At 46.4% G+C, this 18476-nt stretch overlaps 1 pseudogene; it reads left to right on the forward strand.

Moving 5' to 3' along the window:
- Positions 1 to 1406: 1406 nt before the first annotated feature.
- LOC115392943 (rho GTPase-activating protein 17-like) overlaps positions 1407 to 18476 on the forward strand; it is a 26430-nt pseudogene continuing 9360 nt past the window's right edge.

The raw sequence follows: 18476 nt of genomic DNA on the forward strand, positions 1-18476 counted from the left end.
GACTTGGTAACATTAATGCTTCCTGTTTAATGCAAGTTTCCGTCATAACTACCATTATATCGATTAAATTGAAGCGCACCACTTTAAGCACACTATGGATATTATCTTTGGAATTTACACATTTTAAAGAACAATAATCAAATGATCAAATGAGAAGCTTCACATTTTTTTAGAATTTGAATTGAAGCAAAGTCAAAATTCCTTCATTTCCTACATGCAAAACACTTTTACAAGCACAGACGTATTTCTTTCATCTGAGTTGAGCATGCTACGAGTTATTTTCTGGCTCTATGGAACAACTGTACCACACCACTGAGGATTTCCCCGATGCTCCGATAGGAGAACCCTGAACAGAATATATTGAAGATGGATGGATGGATGGATGGATGGATGGATGGATGGATGGGTGCAATTCCTCACATTTTTCTTTCATGTTTGCACTTTTTTTGTCATTTTGTATTTGAGAATTATGTGAAAATATATCATCACTCCAAACAAGCAATCTCTGGTTGCAAATATGGGTGTCCATGCAGTTTGTTTACAGTGTGGAACGCTTCAAGAAGATCGGGCGAAGCCAGAGGAGGATTTGAAGCCAACATGGTGATGCAGAGCCTGTGGTGCATTTGAGTAGAACGACAAAACAAAAACACACACAGCCAAAAGTGGAAACAGAAAGGAAGGGAAAACAGGAAAGGTTAGGAGAATCTCACGGAGAGAGGTGGAGTAATGATGAGGTGCAGGCACTTAGGTCAGATGAATGTACTAATGTGGCTGCTTGTGGCCACTGACAGGAACAATGGCGTTTTTAAATTGCATGTGAAGCAGGAAGAAAGCGATGGATTTCCTTTTCAGGCCTTTTTATCCTTAGTTTGGTTCAAGAGCATTCCTAAACAATCAGCTGTTGTCAGTGCACGGCCTTGTTGGAGTGGATTGGTCCAGTCTGGGCCCTGAACACTGTGCATGGTCACCACCTCTGGCTATCAGCTCCAGCACTGTGTAAAAGTTAATGAAGTTCAAGAAAGACATATTTTTGCAGGAAAACCTATACAGTCATTTACTAACTAAGTATTTGGTACTTTTATTTTAATGGACTATTGTTTTTGAGAGAGAGAGAGATTTCTGTGTTTTATGTGTCTCCTCAAGAGAGGTGCACCATTCATCCTGAATGACCTTTATCCCAATGAAATTTACTGGAAAAACACAAATATGATGCACCTTCTTTTGTTTATTGTTTCCTTCAGTGAAAGGTTTCCGCCCTTGCCTGCAGTGTGTGTGTGTGTGTGTGTGTGTGTGTGTGTGTGTGTGTGTGTGTGTGTGTGTGTGTGTGTGTGTGTGTGTGTGTGTGTGTGTCTTTCTCACGTTATTTGCTGCTGCTCTCGCGCTGTGCAGCCAGTGGCAGAGGTGAGCTGCAGGCTGCTGCTGCTGTGCTCGGAGCTCCCCGCTCGGCTCCACTCGGGTCTGTTCGGATCCGCTCGGCTCGGCTCGGCTCTGGGAAAAAGCGGCCGTGGGATTATCCAGCTCCGTAGCGCTAGCTCTTCGGCTAAAGGACAGCACTGCGAACCGAGGGGGGGAGCCATGAAAAGCCGGCGGAGCCAGTGAAAGTCAGTCGCGGCTCCACTCCTGCACTTTAATGTGCGTGGACACACAGAAAAGGAGGTTTACGGATCATGCCGTCGCCCCCGGCGGAAACTTTTCTGTAGGATTTCCACTGGGGAACGGCTAGCCGAGGGGGGCTAGCGAGGCTACAAACTACTTTTAATTGGCTTCGGGTGCTCCATGGCTCTCGCTTGTTGTTCCCTGTCATAGCGACAGTTTGGGGGAATTTTCGGGAGAGGCCCTGCGAACTTCATGACAAGCCAAAGCCCGGTTTTGAAGCGTAACTTCGGAAGACACGTCTGGCAAGGGGAGCGAAAATGAAGAAGCAGTTCAATCGGATGAAACAGCTCGCCAATCAGACTGTTGGCAGGCAAGTACCCAAATGTGCATCGTTTACTGCCCTGATTCTCATTAGCAAACTAGCGAGCACACTTTCTCTCTTCTGACTCCACTCCCAGTGCTGGTGGATCTAATCCCACTTTTAATCATTCGCTTACTCGAAGTTATGCGTAAAACGCGTTCAGAGAAAGGATAATCAGCATAAGGCAACAGCAATAAAGTAACTGATTGGTGTTGGCTGTGTGGACACGGACAGTGAACGCATCAGTTGCCTTCAGTGGCTCTCAACCAGGTTTAAAGAATCATGAAAAAAGTGACGGCACGTGAAATTGTGCAAGAGGCTTTAAAAGCAGCGATGCAGATGGAGTTGGGGACTTCACACATGTCCGCTGCATGCTGATCAAGTCCGTTTAAAATGTGCTAACTTTACAGTAAGTGGTGAGACCTGTAGATGGGGAAAACAGATGTGGATTTCGCCAAAGCAGTTGTTAAAAAAAAAAAAGTAATCTGACCCTGATCACCCTCACCTCATAGCAAGAATACTTGGTTTGAACCCTGTGGGGGCCTTTGCATGGAGTTTGCATGTTCTTCCTCAATAGAAGTCCCTGCACCGAGACTGCTGCTCTGGCAGCTGTAGTGTTAAACCTCTGGTACTTGTGGGATGACTGGTGTAACTTGATCTTGGCCTGGCCTGGTGAGAAAACATGATGTGTTAGACACGTCAGAGGCCTTTGTCATCTCATTATCGATAATGTGTGAGAAAGCTGGCCTTATTTGCCACCTTACTTGGACATGGGGTGTATGCAGTTGATGGTTGTGTCAGATTAAGGCCCATGTACACAATCTGTACCATACTCACTGCTTAGAATGGACTGAATTCCCTTTTGATTTTTCTAATCTTTGCATTAATCTCCTTTCAAGCATCTGCCCATTTTGCACTATGCAAAAAGAGATTGCAGCCATCAAATCTTTAATTGTTGGTGCAGTTTTCTTCCCTGTAATGACAGGAATTAGCAATTTGGGCCTGCATATGCATGCATTTGATTTCATGCTAGTAAATAAAATGCACAAAACGGCACCTAAATCCCCTTTGGAGTTTTATCTTAAAACAGTCACTTACCATCAATGTATTTGTAATAGCTACAAGGCAAACATTCTATGACTTTTGATCAATTTGCTCATTATGATCTTCTGGGAGCAAAGATATCCAAACTACACAATGGAGTTTGCCAGAAAAGAATCTTGAGCTCCAAGACTTTTGACATACTGGGAGTTACAGTATTGTAATTTGCATCCATCTCCAGTCCTCTGATCTGGATTCAGCTGCAGCTTCCTGCAAGCGTCGCCCTGATAGGCAGATGATCAATGAGCCCAGCTCTGCTAAACCTGTTGCTCACGCTGAGCTTTTTGCCAGGAGAGCTACTGATTCCTGCCGGTTTGTTTGCAAAGACAACAAGGAAATGTCTCTGCTTCAGACATCACTGGATTATTTGAAAATTACAGCATTTAAAAAGTGAAGATACTTAACAACCCAGTTACGTTTTCTATTTAACCGATGAATGAATAATTAATCATTTCAAAAGCAATGGAGAATTTAAAGTAATGAGTCAGACGCACAGCATTGTAGGCAGACAGGCTGAGTTGCACGAGACAGAGTAATTGCCAGTTTGCCAGTCAGCTGCAGTGTTTATTTGATGGTAACACTATCAGGAGAGTCTGCATTGAGCGTGTGCTCCACTCGCATTCGTGCAGCCAAAACTCAGGACAGCTGGAATACTCATAATTTCCCCTGTGCACTGTCCCAGCAGTGAATTATAACTGCAGTGAGTGTAATGCACAAAACAGACAATTGCATATGTGTTGCTCGCTCCCGTGAATGCACGAGTAGGGTTAATCCCTCATGCACCCGTCTGCACGGTCCTCAGAACGAGTGAGCAGTCGGTGGCCGGATTTGGGGCATGCAGGCGCGCTCTGCTCTGTCCATTAAATTTGGGGCTGCTCGTGTGTCTGCAAAAAAAAAAAAAATGAAAAATGTGGATTGCAAAAGGCTCCTCTCCGCTGCCCCCTGGGTTCCTGTGATTGTGAGGAGGCAGAACACTGTGTCCAGTAAGCAGCCGCGCCGAGGAAATCTCTCCTTTTTCTCCTACAAACAGGAAGCTGCCTCCCAGAGTGCTACTCGTGCTTTCTAGACACCGACAGAGGCGAAGCTAGGAAAACGTGGGGTGAGAGAGCGACGCTGACGTGCACAGAAAAGTGTGCATGATCCATGCCAGGGAACATAGCAAGGGGTTTTTATCTGAGGAAAGTTATTCTGGTTTGCAGTCAGTGGACTCCTTGGCCCTGCTTTGATGGGGCGGAGTAATGTGGTCAGATAGCAGCATATTTAAAGTAGATTACCTGTGAGTGAAGTGAAATATCTGCTGCCTGCTTCACAGAGGAGATCAGAATACTACGCTGTTAGGCAGTTTGTCGTTTGTTGTTTTTGCGATAGCAGTGTCACATGTGATCGTCAGGAAATCTGCTTCAGATAAGTTTTTTTTTCTCAGCGGACTGAGGAAGGAATTTGATTAGCGACTCACATGGTTTGGTCTGCTTCAGGAGTTTGCTCACAGAGGATGCCAGTCAGGACCAGTTCAAAGCCAAAGGGTCCTATAAAGCCGGGGACAGGCCCTCCTGCCCTTAAAACAGACGAGCCAATAAAACAAATACTTCCGGAGGGACTTTGACTTGTTTGTTTTTGGTTGGTTTAGGAAACTGTTTCAGCTTTTTGAATCCTCTGCTAACAAGTGAGGATGATAAATTTATCACAAGTTGATCTTCATATGAAAACATTGACTGAACAGTGAACATTTATACTAACAAACTGCAAATTTAACAGAGCTCTGTTATTTGAAAGAAAAAAAAACTCAAGGCACAAAGAAGTTAAGATCATTGAGTATTTTGATCATGAATCATCTTGTTGGCACAATACTCAACAGTATTGCTGCAGATTCACCTGAAATCCTGCAGCCACACTGGCCACTGTGCTGAAGGAAATCTGATCCTGAGGACCTTTCCAGTGTGTGTCCTGCATTCACCCGTCGTCAGCTGGGACTGACTTAAAGTGTACGGCTGAGTTCGATGAAACGGTCGCAGAAGATGGGTGAAGGATTTAAGGAGCGCTGGTGTATTTAGCTAGTTCAACAGGAAGTACTGCTAAATGCTGACGAGCACAAAACGAGCATCACAGAGTCACTGTTTCTAAACGTTCGCTGCTGATGCATGTTAAAATGTAGAGGTGTACAACTTACAAGAGGACCTTAATAAACCATCACAAATAGCTCAGATTTCCCCTCCTGCAGTGGAGTGACAGGATATGGGATGTTTTCATCACAGCACTAATCACTGGCATTATAAACAGTGGTATTATGCAATCCTTTTTTGATGCCATGCTTAACAGCAGTGTTCCACAATTTGACACAGATTCTTTGTACTCGGGGGGAGCTGGAGTTAAACAGGTTTTCCCATGACTGTGGGCAGAATGTCACAATTGAATTAACAAAGCTGCTTGACTCTGTTCCTCCACAGCCAGAAACGATAAGTTGTCAGAATGCCTTCGTTGATCTGCTTTTGATACCTCGATGTGTAAAGTTTAAATTGCTTCATTGGTTTGTGGCATTATAAACGGGGCATAAAATACAAATTGGAATATCTGTGATCAATTAATTGTATTCATCTCAGTTTTAGAACAGCTACTAAATATGTAATGAAATTGACTGTAGTTTTTCAATTTAACAATTAATCTGTTGTTGAGTTGCACAGTAAGTGGACAGATTTTGTCCGTTCTCCCGCTTTGCTCCTTGCTGCACTTGCCTGACGTTAGCTTAGCCGCTCACACCGTCAGCCCCATTAGGTAGCTTGTGTGAGCTGAGTCACTCAATTATTCCCCCCGCTTCTTTCATCTGGGTCCAGTATCCATTACTCCCGACCTTAAGCTGCCAACTGTTGCGGCGCTCGGCGGCCGACCCTCCCTCTCCTCGGGCCGGCCGATTGTGTTGAGTGCCTTGTAACAGCCGCTCCATTGTCCCCGCGGCTTCGGAGTTCACTTACTCCGCTTTCATAGTAGATCACCATAGTTACCGCTCTGAACCAGCGGCTTCCGGCCGTGCGGCGGGCAACGCTCGCTGTTAGGCAGTCACATGCGGCGCACGGTGACACACTTTCTGTCGCGGTGGCATCGCTCGGGCACATTGCGGCCGGCCGGCCGCGTTTGCTCTGGGTCAGCTGACGCAGGCAAAACAATTGTTGTTTTGTTTGTTTTGTCCTCTGGCCGAGCGGCACGCTGCTTATTTTAGGCCACTGTGACACCCGGCCTTTGAAGGTCGGTTACACAAGTGTTGCTGTTCCAAGAGCGTTTGATACGAGAGCCCCCCTGATTTGGCTTACGCCAATATTTGACCACTCATACCTCGCCAGGTGTGCTCGCTCCCATCCACATCCCCTCAGCAGAACTACTGACATGTATCCTGTTTGGTCTGGTTTCCTTTAATGTTTTTGATTTGGCTGGAAAAGCTGAAATAGTGAGACAGATTTGTTGCTCCCCTTTTTATTAATGCATTGGAAGGGTTCCATCGCTTCCTGGTTTGAGAAATGTTTGGGTTTTGGACAGGAAGGCTCAGCAGAGGGAGGTGCAAACGGCACTGAAGATCACCCGCTGCAGCCTACCATCCATAGAGGACATGCACGTTAGCCAGCGCACGAGCAGAGCGGCTGCAGCATGGGTGACTCCACCCACCCAGTAACTGACTGTTTATCCTCCTTCACTCAGGAAAACGACTCTGCAGTATTAGAGTTTAAACAGCAAGGCTCCAGCACCAGCTTCCCCATGCCATCATAACTCCATTCTTTGTGTTTGTCTGTTATGCTGCCCTCTTTTCATCTATGATTCAATATTTTTATTCCTTTTCATTGTTTTACAATTTCGTTTTTATGTCTGTATACGCTGCTGGTCCTGAGAACTAAATCTAACATTTAGGACCCGTTTACACAGCAGTGATTTAAAGTGAAGGCATAAAGCTTTTCTTGTGTTTTTGGGGTTCTGTTTACATGACAGCGGTACTGAACAGCTTTTTGAAAACTGCTCCCGTGGTGGAACGTTTTGAAAATGCTTCAAATCTGTCATGTAAATGGGAAACAAACAGCAGGACCTTAGATTGAAGTAGTTACATAAATACAGATGGCAATAGTTCCACAATACCACATCCATATGTTGCTATGATCAAGGAAACCCTTTTTTTTTTTTTTTTTTTTTTTTTTTTTTTTTTTTTACATGCAGCTACACCATTGTGTATTGCACATTAAAGCTTAAAGCCAAACTCTTGTTTATAAGTTCCAGTCAGCCTCAGGTTTTATCTTTTACGTCACTCCATGTGACGGTATTTCCATAAAGTTTTCAAACTGCTTTCAAAGTTTCTTAGCTTCATCTTCTAACTCCTCCCATGTCTTAGAAACCTAGTTACCAAGTCTCCAGACTGCCAGCTCCTTTTCCATTAACTTCACTGCTCCACTTCACTGCTACTGCACTACTTTTCCCGTCTTCGTGTTATTGTGAAGCTCAAGGTCTCTGTCTCCATTTTTAAACTAATTAACCAACGCTTGAAGTCTTATTGAATGAATGAATGAATAAATACTTCCTACCAGGGAACACTCGCTTCTTGGTAACTCCTGAAGACAACAAAGACATGAGGCAACAATTGCAACACATCTTTTTTTTTTTTTTTTCTTTTTTGTGTGTGTGGTTTTTCCCAGCAGACCAGGATGTGACACGATTCTCCCTCGTTTCTCACGGTGTGTGCGGGTGACACATTTCATTGACCATTGTCTAATGGTTCAGGTTGGTCTCAGCTTTAATGGGATAATTGTATCTATGTTGGAGCGTGACTAAATGGGTGAAATGATCAAACTAGTGGAAATCCACGTCATTTCTGTGCATTAAACGCTGAACCACTCGGTGTGTAATCATTAGGTGTGTATTCACTAATGAGTGCACTTTTATGAATATGCTGGTTTTGTAGGTCGGGACCACACCAAGAGCTCCCGGGCATGCAGACAACACCAGAACACGGATTCCTTGCTGTGGCTTTTATAATAACGCGTTGCGCGTGTTTGTGTGGCTCACATTTTTTCCACAGTCGTATGGAAGTCTCGCCTGTCGGTTTCAGTGGCGTTGCAGATGTGTGGCCTCACCGGCCCGGCAGGGAAAGCGTTTCGGTTCATCTGTGTATTTTTTTACATGGTAAAATACATACAGTTGCCTGAGAGCGTCACTTTTTGGGGTTTTCCTTCTGACCCCCGCGCTGACGCTCCCCTCTCTGTCAGCCTCGCTCCGTTCTTCCTGGTTCCTCTGAGTTGTAATTGAAAGCAGCTGTGAGGAGGTTACTATCGTTCATAGAGAGCTCATTTTGGAGGAGGGCCCAGGCTTCGTTTGGAGCTCCAGTTACCCAAAACCCCGGCGAGCGACTGTCTACATGTCCTTTCAATTAAGGAGTGAACTTGGACTTGGGGGGGGGGGGGGGGGGGGAATTGCGATTGAGTTGGACGTAACAATGCCTGCACAGTGCTGCTTTTGTGTAGCATTAATTAGACAGAAGGTTGGACTGGAATGAAGAGAGGCCTGTTATTTAGCAGTGTGCCAGTTACATAAAGCCATTTAGCCATCACGCCTCCTCCCTTGGCTCATTACCACGTATTGGTGGAATGCTATAAAATCCCCTCGAGACAAAGTTGTAATGTGACGTTTCACGTCGGGGATGTGCCGTTTTTGTGCGTTTCTTTGCTCTGTCGCCGTGTACATGACGCCCGGCCGGCCTGGACCGTGGTCAGCGACCCTCTGACAGGATCCTCCGGGCTGTGTGAAGGTGTTGATAAGCGCTGCGCGCTGAGCCCGTGTTTCCCAGCCTTCTCCCTTTAAGTGAATCTAATCTGTCTGACCCCGTCAAGCCCAACTATTAGTTTACTATTAATAGGCTCAGGCGCAGCGGGCCTGAGCGGCCGGTCTGTGCACGACACCACGAGCCCTGCAGCTTAGGGGAATCAAAGCTTGTTGAGCCGGTGGCAGGTTATTTTACTCTAGTTGTCTCACCATTGATTTTTTTTTTTTTTTCAGTTCTCAGTATTCAAGCTTTTAAAACACATACGAGGTCTTATGTAACAAAGTTTACAGAAAACATTTTCACTGCCAAATTTGCTGTTTGGACTGTGATAATAAACTGAAGTGACCTGTCCGCTCCTGCCTCGTTCCCACGGCTGCCCGAGACTCGCCGTTTAGGCGCTCGGCGTATAAAAACCAGTTTGCCTTTTTGTGCTGCAGATATTTTCACCGTGAGCGCTCGGTGTGTCCACCCGCTTATCTGCCGCTGCTGTGCCGTTGGCGCTGAACTGTTGTCCTTTTTCTCACCCACAGAGCGGAGAAAACCGAAGTTCTCAGCGATGACCTCCTCCAGGTAAATGATTGACCGGACCGGACGCCGCTCCAGTCCGGTTTCGTGGCTGTTCTCATCCATTCTGTAATTGATGCAGTTGGCATTTCAAAGGGTTCAATCACAGATGGACAGAGGTATTTTTTAAAAATAATAAAAAGCACTATTTTTGTTTCCTCACACCACCTGTTTCATGACCAGTGGAACAGTTCCACGATAACCTTTTACATTTGAGCTTTTCTCGTTCAAATAATGTGTTTTCTTTGAGATTTTCCCATTTTTGTTGGCATTATGGACTAAATTGTAGCCTCTAGCCAGCTGGTTTTGGCCCACAGGCCTTATGTTTGACCCCCCCCCTGAACCAGGGCATCAGGATAGTGTTTATATAACACACAGTGTGGCCTCAGTATTGTATAATAACTGTATTACAGGTGGTTCAGACGGCACTCGTTCTGTGTGAGCTGACTCCTGAAGCTGGTGTCAAACTACCAACACTTAATGCTGCACGCCAGCAGGTTCTCCTAAAAGAGCAGCTGCCTTCAACTAAAATGAACTTTTGGAATTGTGATATTTAAAGAACTGTTTAAATCAAGTGACATAACTGAATAAAAACCAAAAACTAGGCAACTTTTGTTGCCCTTTAAAGAGCATCTGGACTCTGCACTGACATGGCTAAAAAGTATGTGAGTTTAATGCCAGCTATGAAGCAGCTGGCATCACTTATTAAATCCTCCGGTCTCGCTAAAGACTGCTAATCAGTGCAGGGCTGCGCTCGCTTGAAATTAGGATCTGCAAACTCGTGGGACTTCTGCTGTCCGGCGCTCGCCGGTAAAGCCGCGCAGAGGTCAGAGCGGCTGCAGATGTTTTCCTCCAGCCCTGTGTGTGTGTGTGTGTGTGTGCGTGTGAACGCCGCTGGCGCTGGGATATCCCCAGAGAACACCATTTCAGGCCTTTGAGGACGGCGGAGGCCAGACAGCAGGTGGGGTAGGGACCAGAAACTGGCCGCTCAGCAAAGACATTCCAGCCGTGAGGGTTTTCTTTGAAGCGTCGGGACGCCTCCCATTCACACACACAAACAAACTCAGCTGTCCTTGCATCATTCCTATCAGACGCCACCCTCCGCTCCTCTCCTCCACCCCTTTTTAATGCTGACAGTGCTAACTTTAGATGCAGTCCTTCCTCAGATGATGGGAGCAAACCAGCGTTTACTGCCGTGCACGAGACACAGCTGACTGACGGAGAGAACATTAAAGTCAGCTCGATTCGCTCTAATGCAAGTGGACGAGTGAACAGTGGTGACTAAACCCTCGGGGTGCTTTTTGCCAAGGACAGAGAGACTATATTATATTTCATCTGACAATTGACTTTGACTGTTTCTCAGAGACCCAGTTGTTCCGCGTCTGTTTGGAAACCGTCCACCGTGTCTGTTTCTCACTCATGAGGACAAAACTGCATGACAAGAAAAGGGAGTGAGTCATGAGGACATGAAAATCGCTCCACCCCTTCATTCCTGGGTTGAATGCTTTGTCTCATGTCCAAAACATATTAGTGATTTTGTAGTTTAGTAAGTGGAAAAGCTGCATCTAACGTGCGGCTCGGATGTTAGAACGTTTCTGATTATTTCCCTTTTGATTTAACCCTCTCATGGCTGGACTGAATGGATTTATTGTGATCATATGGTACTATAATTGTCAAAACATGTGTAGATGGGTGGCCGTGCTGCTCAAGCTCCATAATGATGGCTATATGGACACAAAGGTCCATTTCCCCACTGAATTGTGCAGCGGTCATAAATACTGTCAGAGTTATGGTGATGAGAAACGGGCATGTCGGCGCCGGTGACATGGTAGGAACATGAGGATTCAATTTTGTTAGTTACACTCAGCTTTTGCCTACATGTCCAGCTTTCTGTGTGATTTCTGAGTTGTTTTCAGGAAAAAAATCTCAAATTGGGCACTTGGTAGTTTGCGTTATGCAGTTCAGAAACATGGAACTCCACAAGGTTAAATCTGAGTCTCGCATGCTTCCGTCTGGTGTTCAAAGATTCTGGGTAAAGTAGTGGAAAAATATTAGGCTTGTAACTGAATCATCACTCTTGATTATTGAAAACTTGATAAAACTGGGAAGTGTTGAGGTCATGTGACAGAAACAGAAGCATGAAGCTGGTTTCCTATCGGCTGATCAGCTGATCGCTGGTTTTCATAGTGAGACCACGAGACGGCTTGTACTCCAACTAAATATAGAATTTATTTTAAGATCATGTATATTCTGTTTTGTCCTGAGCCCAAAATATAAGCAGTTTACTGGTTGATGATCACCAGAATTCAAACTAGAGGTAGTGAAATGCTTTTCAGCGTCACGTCGAATCAGAACTCCTCGGTCTCGCTCGAGACAGCTCAGCTCATCCCTCCATATCAGCTGCTGTTCCAGCTCAGCAGCTGGGCGCAGCCAGCCTGTGAATCTCTGCTGACACTCCTCTCATTCGACTCCTTTTTTATCTCCGATGCGAGTCCTCGGCCCGTCTTTAGGTTTCTGAAGCCGGTCCTCCACAGGACGGAGGAGCCGCCCAGCATTCCTGTACCAGCTGTCCATTCCTCGGCGTACAGTAGCAGCTCGGGAACGCTTGCTGGTACACTCCCTGTAGGTTGAGGCGGCAACCAGCTGTTTGAACCCTGCTGTCACACATCCCGAATCAAAACAAGGAGCGTTTGTTTGCCGTCGGTGGCTGACTGAGTATTTCCACCCTTAATGCGTCACGTTGGGCTATTTCTGTGCTTTCGGTCCTTGTCCAGACATGTTAACATCCTTTCTCTTAGGAACCAGTAAACAAACACAGCAGCTTCTGTGTGTTTCTCTCCCGTCCGTCCCGCTTCTTAACGGGATTCCCTGGCCTGTGACGCGTCACGGGATTGACCAAGTATTGACCTCATCGCATAGCTGGAGGGAAAATCGCACCCTGCCCCGCACTTTTCCCTCTCCCCTGCATACTGTCTTCCTTTAGCGTACGGACATGTGTGTCTAACCTTGCTTCGTTACAATGAGAGGAAGGAGAATACTGCCTTGTAATCCAAACATTTCCCATGCGCCCACTCAGGAACTGAAGCACGGGGGGGGGGAATCCCTGCGATGCTGCGGTGCCAGGTACTCGCTGGGATGAATCTAAACATGTTCCCAGGCGATTTTAACCTATAGATTCTGTGTGTGAGTGTGTGTTCAGGCATGAGCGTGCGTTTAGTAAGTGTGTATCTAACCCAGCTGTTTGGGGAATGCCGGGGGCCACCACGGGTCGGGGATGACGTAAGAGTGCGAGAACAGAGGGAGGGAAAGTGGAGGGAGGGGGGCGGATATCTGCTGTGGAATTCCAGAGTTCCGACTCCGTTCTGTTTTTGGAACACAATCGTCTGGTATTCAGTTGATCCTCCCTCCTTCGTTTGTGTCCCTTCGTTTCAGAACCTCCGTGTTCCCATTTTATATTTGGAACATTGTTTATCCCGGCTTAAAAGTAGATGTTTTTGCCTGGAAGCACTTGAAGACACACCTGGTCTGTTTGAAACTCAACCCCAACGCTTCCTAAACGTTTGCCTTTCTCACAGATGCTGCCAACGCAAACCAGTTCTGCACGTTGTCACACTTACGCTGGCCGGACTTATTAAGCAGGCTGGAGCGGCAACTTTCACTCGTCACTTCTATTCACGACTGGGCGACAGTCGGCCTAATGTTGACACTGACTGTCCCTTTCAAGACACCTGGGCGGCGACTCGTCATCCCGCCGAGTCTCAGTCAGCCTCTGTCTTTAAGCCTGAATGGCCGTGACTTCAGTCAAAGCCAGTATTATAAGTTGTCACAGAGTGGATCTGTGTGGTGGACAGGAGAGAGCCTGTGCAGCCAAAAAGGCCTTTTCAAAGCCAGAGGACCCCTCGCTGCTCGGGGTCGCTGCTCATTGGCCGTGGCTTTGAAAGCACTTCCGATGAGTCACGTATTTCAGAGATAGCATTCCTGGGATGAGCCTCATCCATCATGTTTGAGCCTCCAGATTTTTACAATATTTTGGATTGGTGCAGGAAAATCTCTTCAGTAATTCGTACTTAACCATTCATGTTTTGTTTTAATGCATCATGTGTTTCATTCAGTAGTTAAAAACTCACAACTTTTGTGTTTTTTTTTTTTTTTTCTGCATGCCTTCCCCCCCCTCACGTTTTGTGCCGTTCACAGATCGAGCGGCGCATGGAACTGGTGCGGGTGGTGTCCCACAACACACACAAACGGATGGTGTCGTGCCTGCAGGGACACATCGGCGCTGACGCCGAGAAGAGACACGTAAGATCCGTCACCGTGAAAACTCTGTTATCGCTTCAAAATGCTTGGCGTCGCTTCCCGCATTGGGGCGATGTCTTCCTGTTCTTTGTATAAATGTCTTCAATGTGTCCACCACAAGCAGTCCAGTCCATGATTTGTGTTGTTTGTTTTTTATTTTTTTTTCCCCCCCACCCACCCACCCAACACCACCTAAATACGCACCACAGTCCGTACCACGCCTCTATACAGGAAACGGTCAGGTAAAGCCACCTACTCCACCTCTCCGGCCCTCTAAAACACTTTTCTTCACCTCCCATCTCTCTTCGCTCTGCATGACACTTTTACCTTTTTGGGATTCTCTGGATGAAAACAGGAAGTCCAGCTCACATTCATGAGCGTGTGTCGCTGTCAGAATAGGCTCCAGCAGTCGTGATTTGATAGATGTCTCACTTCCTCAGTCGGCGTCTTAAATCCTATTTTACGTCTATATTTTCCTCCTGTGCTCGGAAACCTCTCTTCCTCTTTTTTGTGAATCTGCTCTTTATCTGTACAATGGAAAGTCCGCGATGGGATTTCCATTGACTGGAACTTGAGTTACTGTGTAGAAAGAGGGATTTCTGTTTGCCTACATGTGCCGAAGCGGTCGAGGCCTCGATACGAGTCTAATCTGTCCGAATGTTTTCCTCCGCCTCAGAAAAAGCTCCCCCTCACAGCGCTGTCCCAGGCCATGGTGGAAGGAGGAAACCAGCTGGGGGAAGATTCCCTCATAGGGTGAGTTCGGGATTAATTGACAAACCAGACGCCGAGTTCGCTCGTCCTCGGCAACTGTGGCTAAGTGGAGCCGACGCACCCGGGAGAGAGTGTGAAACACGAGGCCGAGCAATCTGCCCTGTTTTGTTTTAGCGTCTGGTACTTTCACAGCAATTTCCTTCCATTAGCTCCAAGCCATTCATTATGATGGACACAGAGCAGAACTGGTCACTTTGCATTTGAGGATCTAGAAAGTGAAATATCTCCACGGCAGACGTGTGTCTGTCTGGAAATAATAAGGAAGGGAAAGTACAGCACTTAGTCTGATTTGGCACATGAGCTGTATATTTACAGAGGTGTAATTCCTGGAGAAGAGACGGCCTCATAAGCCCTCGGTTATGGTCGTAGTGGAGCCGTCACTGTGTGCTTGTGGATCCAAACCAATAGAAATGACGACGTTACACTGACCTGGTTTTACGCTCGGCTACTGACGGGGGTCAGAAGAAGGGCCACGGGCGGAGATTACTGCCCTCCCACCGTGCCGAGTGGATTAAGGTGTGGATCATGAAACATCCTCCCTGCGGATATGATGAGGAGGCATCGCAGTTCTGATTTGATTTTAAAAAGTGTTTCATTGACGCGTTTCTGGCGAAACCGACGGAGCATTTTACCTGCAGTGACATGCTCCAGGCAGGCAACACAGAATTGTACCACATGTATTTCACGCTAAATGTCCGTGTTGCTCAGTCCCTTCAGCAGACTGAATATAATTTTTTTATTGAACATTTTGTACAAAGCAGAGCATCATAAAAACATAAACGAAGAAGGAAAAAACAAAACAGAAAAGGAAAAGGATGGTTAGTCCTTATATTAAGATTTCTTTGGCCAAGCTATGGACAATAAGCCAGATCGCAACTTCTGTGCAGAGGAACAGTCCAAATACGAGGGGGACCCAAAAGAAACCGGCCAGTGGTTATAACTTTTTATTTTTTTTATTTCACCTTTAATCAATCTGTCACCTTCAAAATACTCTCCTTCGGCTTGAATACAGCGCTGCAGCCGGGATTTCCGTTGCTCAAAACAGTCAGCATGCTCCTGCGTAATGGTCCCTTTAAGAGCTTTCTTCGATTTTTTTTTTTTTTTTTTGCACCTCTTCCACGTCATCAAATCTCCGCCCCTTCAGTTCCGTTTTCGTTCTTGGGAAGAGAAAAAAGTCGCACGGGGCTAAATCGAGGGAATACGGCGGATGGGGCAGCAAGGCCATGCCGTTTTTCATCAGGAACTATTTTACGTGCAGAGCCCTGTGCCCCAATCCCGACTGATAGCTTGAATAAGTGGAATATAATTAAGATTATATAAATCCTTTAAATTAGGAGAGATCGTAACTCCTAAATAGGTCAATCCATTTGGGGACCAACGAAAAGGCCGAGAAATACTAGGAGAGGCTGTACGTGAACCCGACAGAGGCATAGCTTCACTTTCAGAAAAATTTATCTTATAACCCGAGAAGGAGCCATGTTGGGTGATTAAATTGATCATATTTGAATTGGAACAGACCTGCCTGGAGAGTTCAGAAATATTAAGACATCATCAGCATAAAGTGATATCTTGTGCTGATGGCTATTTAAAAAAAGACCTTCAATACCAGGGTCCGTCCTGATGGCAGTAGCTAAGGGTTCCATAGCTAGAGCGAACAGAAAGGGACTTAGAGGGCATCCCTGCCTACTTCTGCGTCCAATGCCGAAATTGTTGGATTTAAGGCCATAAGTAATGACAGCTGAGAGAGGCGATGTATTTAAGATTTGGATCCAGTTAATGAATCTATCACTCATACCATACTTTTTGAGAGTGAAAAAAAGATAGGGCCAATCGAAGACTTTCTCTGCATCTAGAGATATAACCATCGCATCTGAATTGAACACAGAGGAGTGCTGAATGAGGTTCAGCAGGCGTCTCACATTATGTGTAGAATAACGCCCCCCGAGACTGAACATACTTTCTAACATCGTGCGCTCTCTTCCCGTCCCTTTTGTGGCGTCGCAGGAAGATGATGGAAGTGTGCGGCGAGGCGGAGAACCGTCTGGCGGCAGAAACTGATTGCAACATGAGCTGCAGATAGAGAAAGACGTTCTGGATCCACTCAGCCAGCTCGCAGAGGGTCGGAAACCCGACACCTTCGCCTCATAACTGCATAAGCCTGATACAGTCAAAGCTCCTATAGCTCTGCATGTTCAAAAGATCCATGGATTTGAAAGTAGAAGTTATGTTTATATATTGACCACATTTTTAATTTTCCTTCTTATCTCTTCTGACCCGTCTCTCAGGTGGATATCCCCACATCCTGAAGCAGAGGAAGCAGCTGCCAAACTAGTGCTGGACTATGATTCTGCCAGAGCAAGGCGAGTCCCGTTTTCCTTCTCAGAAATTATAACTCTGTTTCCGAGTCCTGAGTTTCAACCTGTTGTCCTCTGTGATGCATCACCCTCTGGTTTTTTTTTTCCTCCCTCCTGGGTTCAGATGGTTGCAGGCAACCAAGTCAATAATCTCAGGAACAAACACTCAAGCACTGACGGCCAAGGCTGACCTGCTCAAGGAGGAGGTGGATGAGGCCATGAACAAAATGGAGCTGTGCAAGGTGAGTCCACATGGCGGCGCCGGCGCTGAAACCTTGGAGTGGAAGCGAGATGCTTCAAGATTGAATCAAAGCTACGAGGAATGATCAGAGTTTAAACAGAAGAAGATCATCCAGTCCGGACCGAGGCTGGACGCTGTAGGACCCTTCGGTCCTCTGAGGCAGTTTGCTGACGCATGCAGACTCCTGAAAACGCCCCGTCAGCTCTGCGTGCGTGCAGCTTTGTGTGTGTGTGTGTGTGTGTGTGTGTATGTGTGTGTTTGCGTCTAATGGACTGAGTCCCTGGCGAGCTTTTAGTGTGCAGCCGCTGCACAATGTGTTTTTCTGACCAGGAAGGCCGAGCCTGGCGCTTCCCCTTCAGGAGGATTTATGAGTCACGTTAAGCTTTAGCCGACCGGTGCACACACACACACACACACACGCACACACGCACACCCGCCCTCACAGCATCAAGCATGTCCGCTAATTTGATGAATGACACGTCTCAGTCTGTCACTTGGCTGTGTGTTTTCCTTGGACAGGATCAGCTGGCTGCAGACATGTACAGCTTTTTCTCTAAAGAAGGCGACTATGCGCATTACTTCATCACGGTGAGTGTCGCACGCCCGACGTTCTGTGGGAACGTTCACAGCTGGACAGCTAGACATTTGGCAAGAGCCTGTATTTTCTTTGCCGTCATGTTTGCTGCGTGTCTTATTATACGTGCCAACCTGCCACCTTAATTGGTGTGTGTGTGTGTGTGTGTGTTTTTTCAGCTCCTGGAAGCTCAGGCTGATTACCACAGGAAGTCTCTCACTGTTCTGGAGAGCGTCTTGCCAACCGTCCAGGCTCAGCAAGGTACGGTGGAGGAGATGGGGAGCTTTGATTTCAGTTTTGATGAGACGTGAATGAACGGAGAATTAAAGGAGCCGGTCCTAGATACACCCCGGACAGGCCGCCTGCCCACCGCAGGGCAAACACACACCTTTATTCTCACCTGTGGGCAACTTTAGATTCACTGTTAACCTTAAACCCTGTGCTGTGGCTCTGACTCCCAGACTCGGAGCCTGCAGACACTGCGGTACGGCTCCACATGGAAAACTGTTCAGTGCAGTTTAGTATTTTCTCCAGTTCTCTAACTGCGACTCATTTCTAAGTCGTTTGCACTGAGTGACCAAACCGCCGTGAGAAACATGACAGGACATAATTCAATCACTGAAAGTAGTCATTTTCGCTGAATACTGTCTCCCTTGCTTAACTATTGAATTCATAGAGAATTAAAAGCATTTTTCAGTACGATCTCGATGCTTTATGTGGGAAATCTTTATGTACAGTCTATAACTGTCATATCTGTTGCAGTTAAAGCTGTGCATGTGCCTGCAGGAAGGGCTTTCTATCATCACACACAGCATTGACATATTTACATA

Source organism: Salarias fasciatus, chromosome 8, assembly GCF_902148845.1.
Source record: "Salarias fasciatus chromosome 8, fSalaFa1.1, whole genome shotgun sequence".
Taxonomy (NCBI): domain Eukaryota; kingdom Metazoa; phylum Chordata; class Actinopteri; order Blenniiformes; family Blenniidae; genus Salarias; species Salarias fasciatus.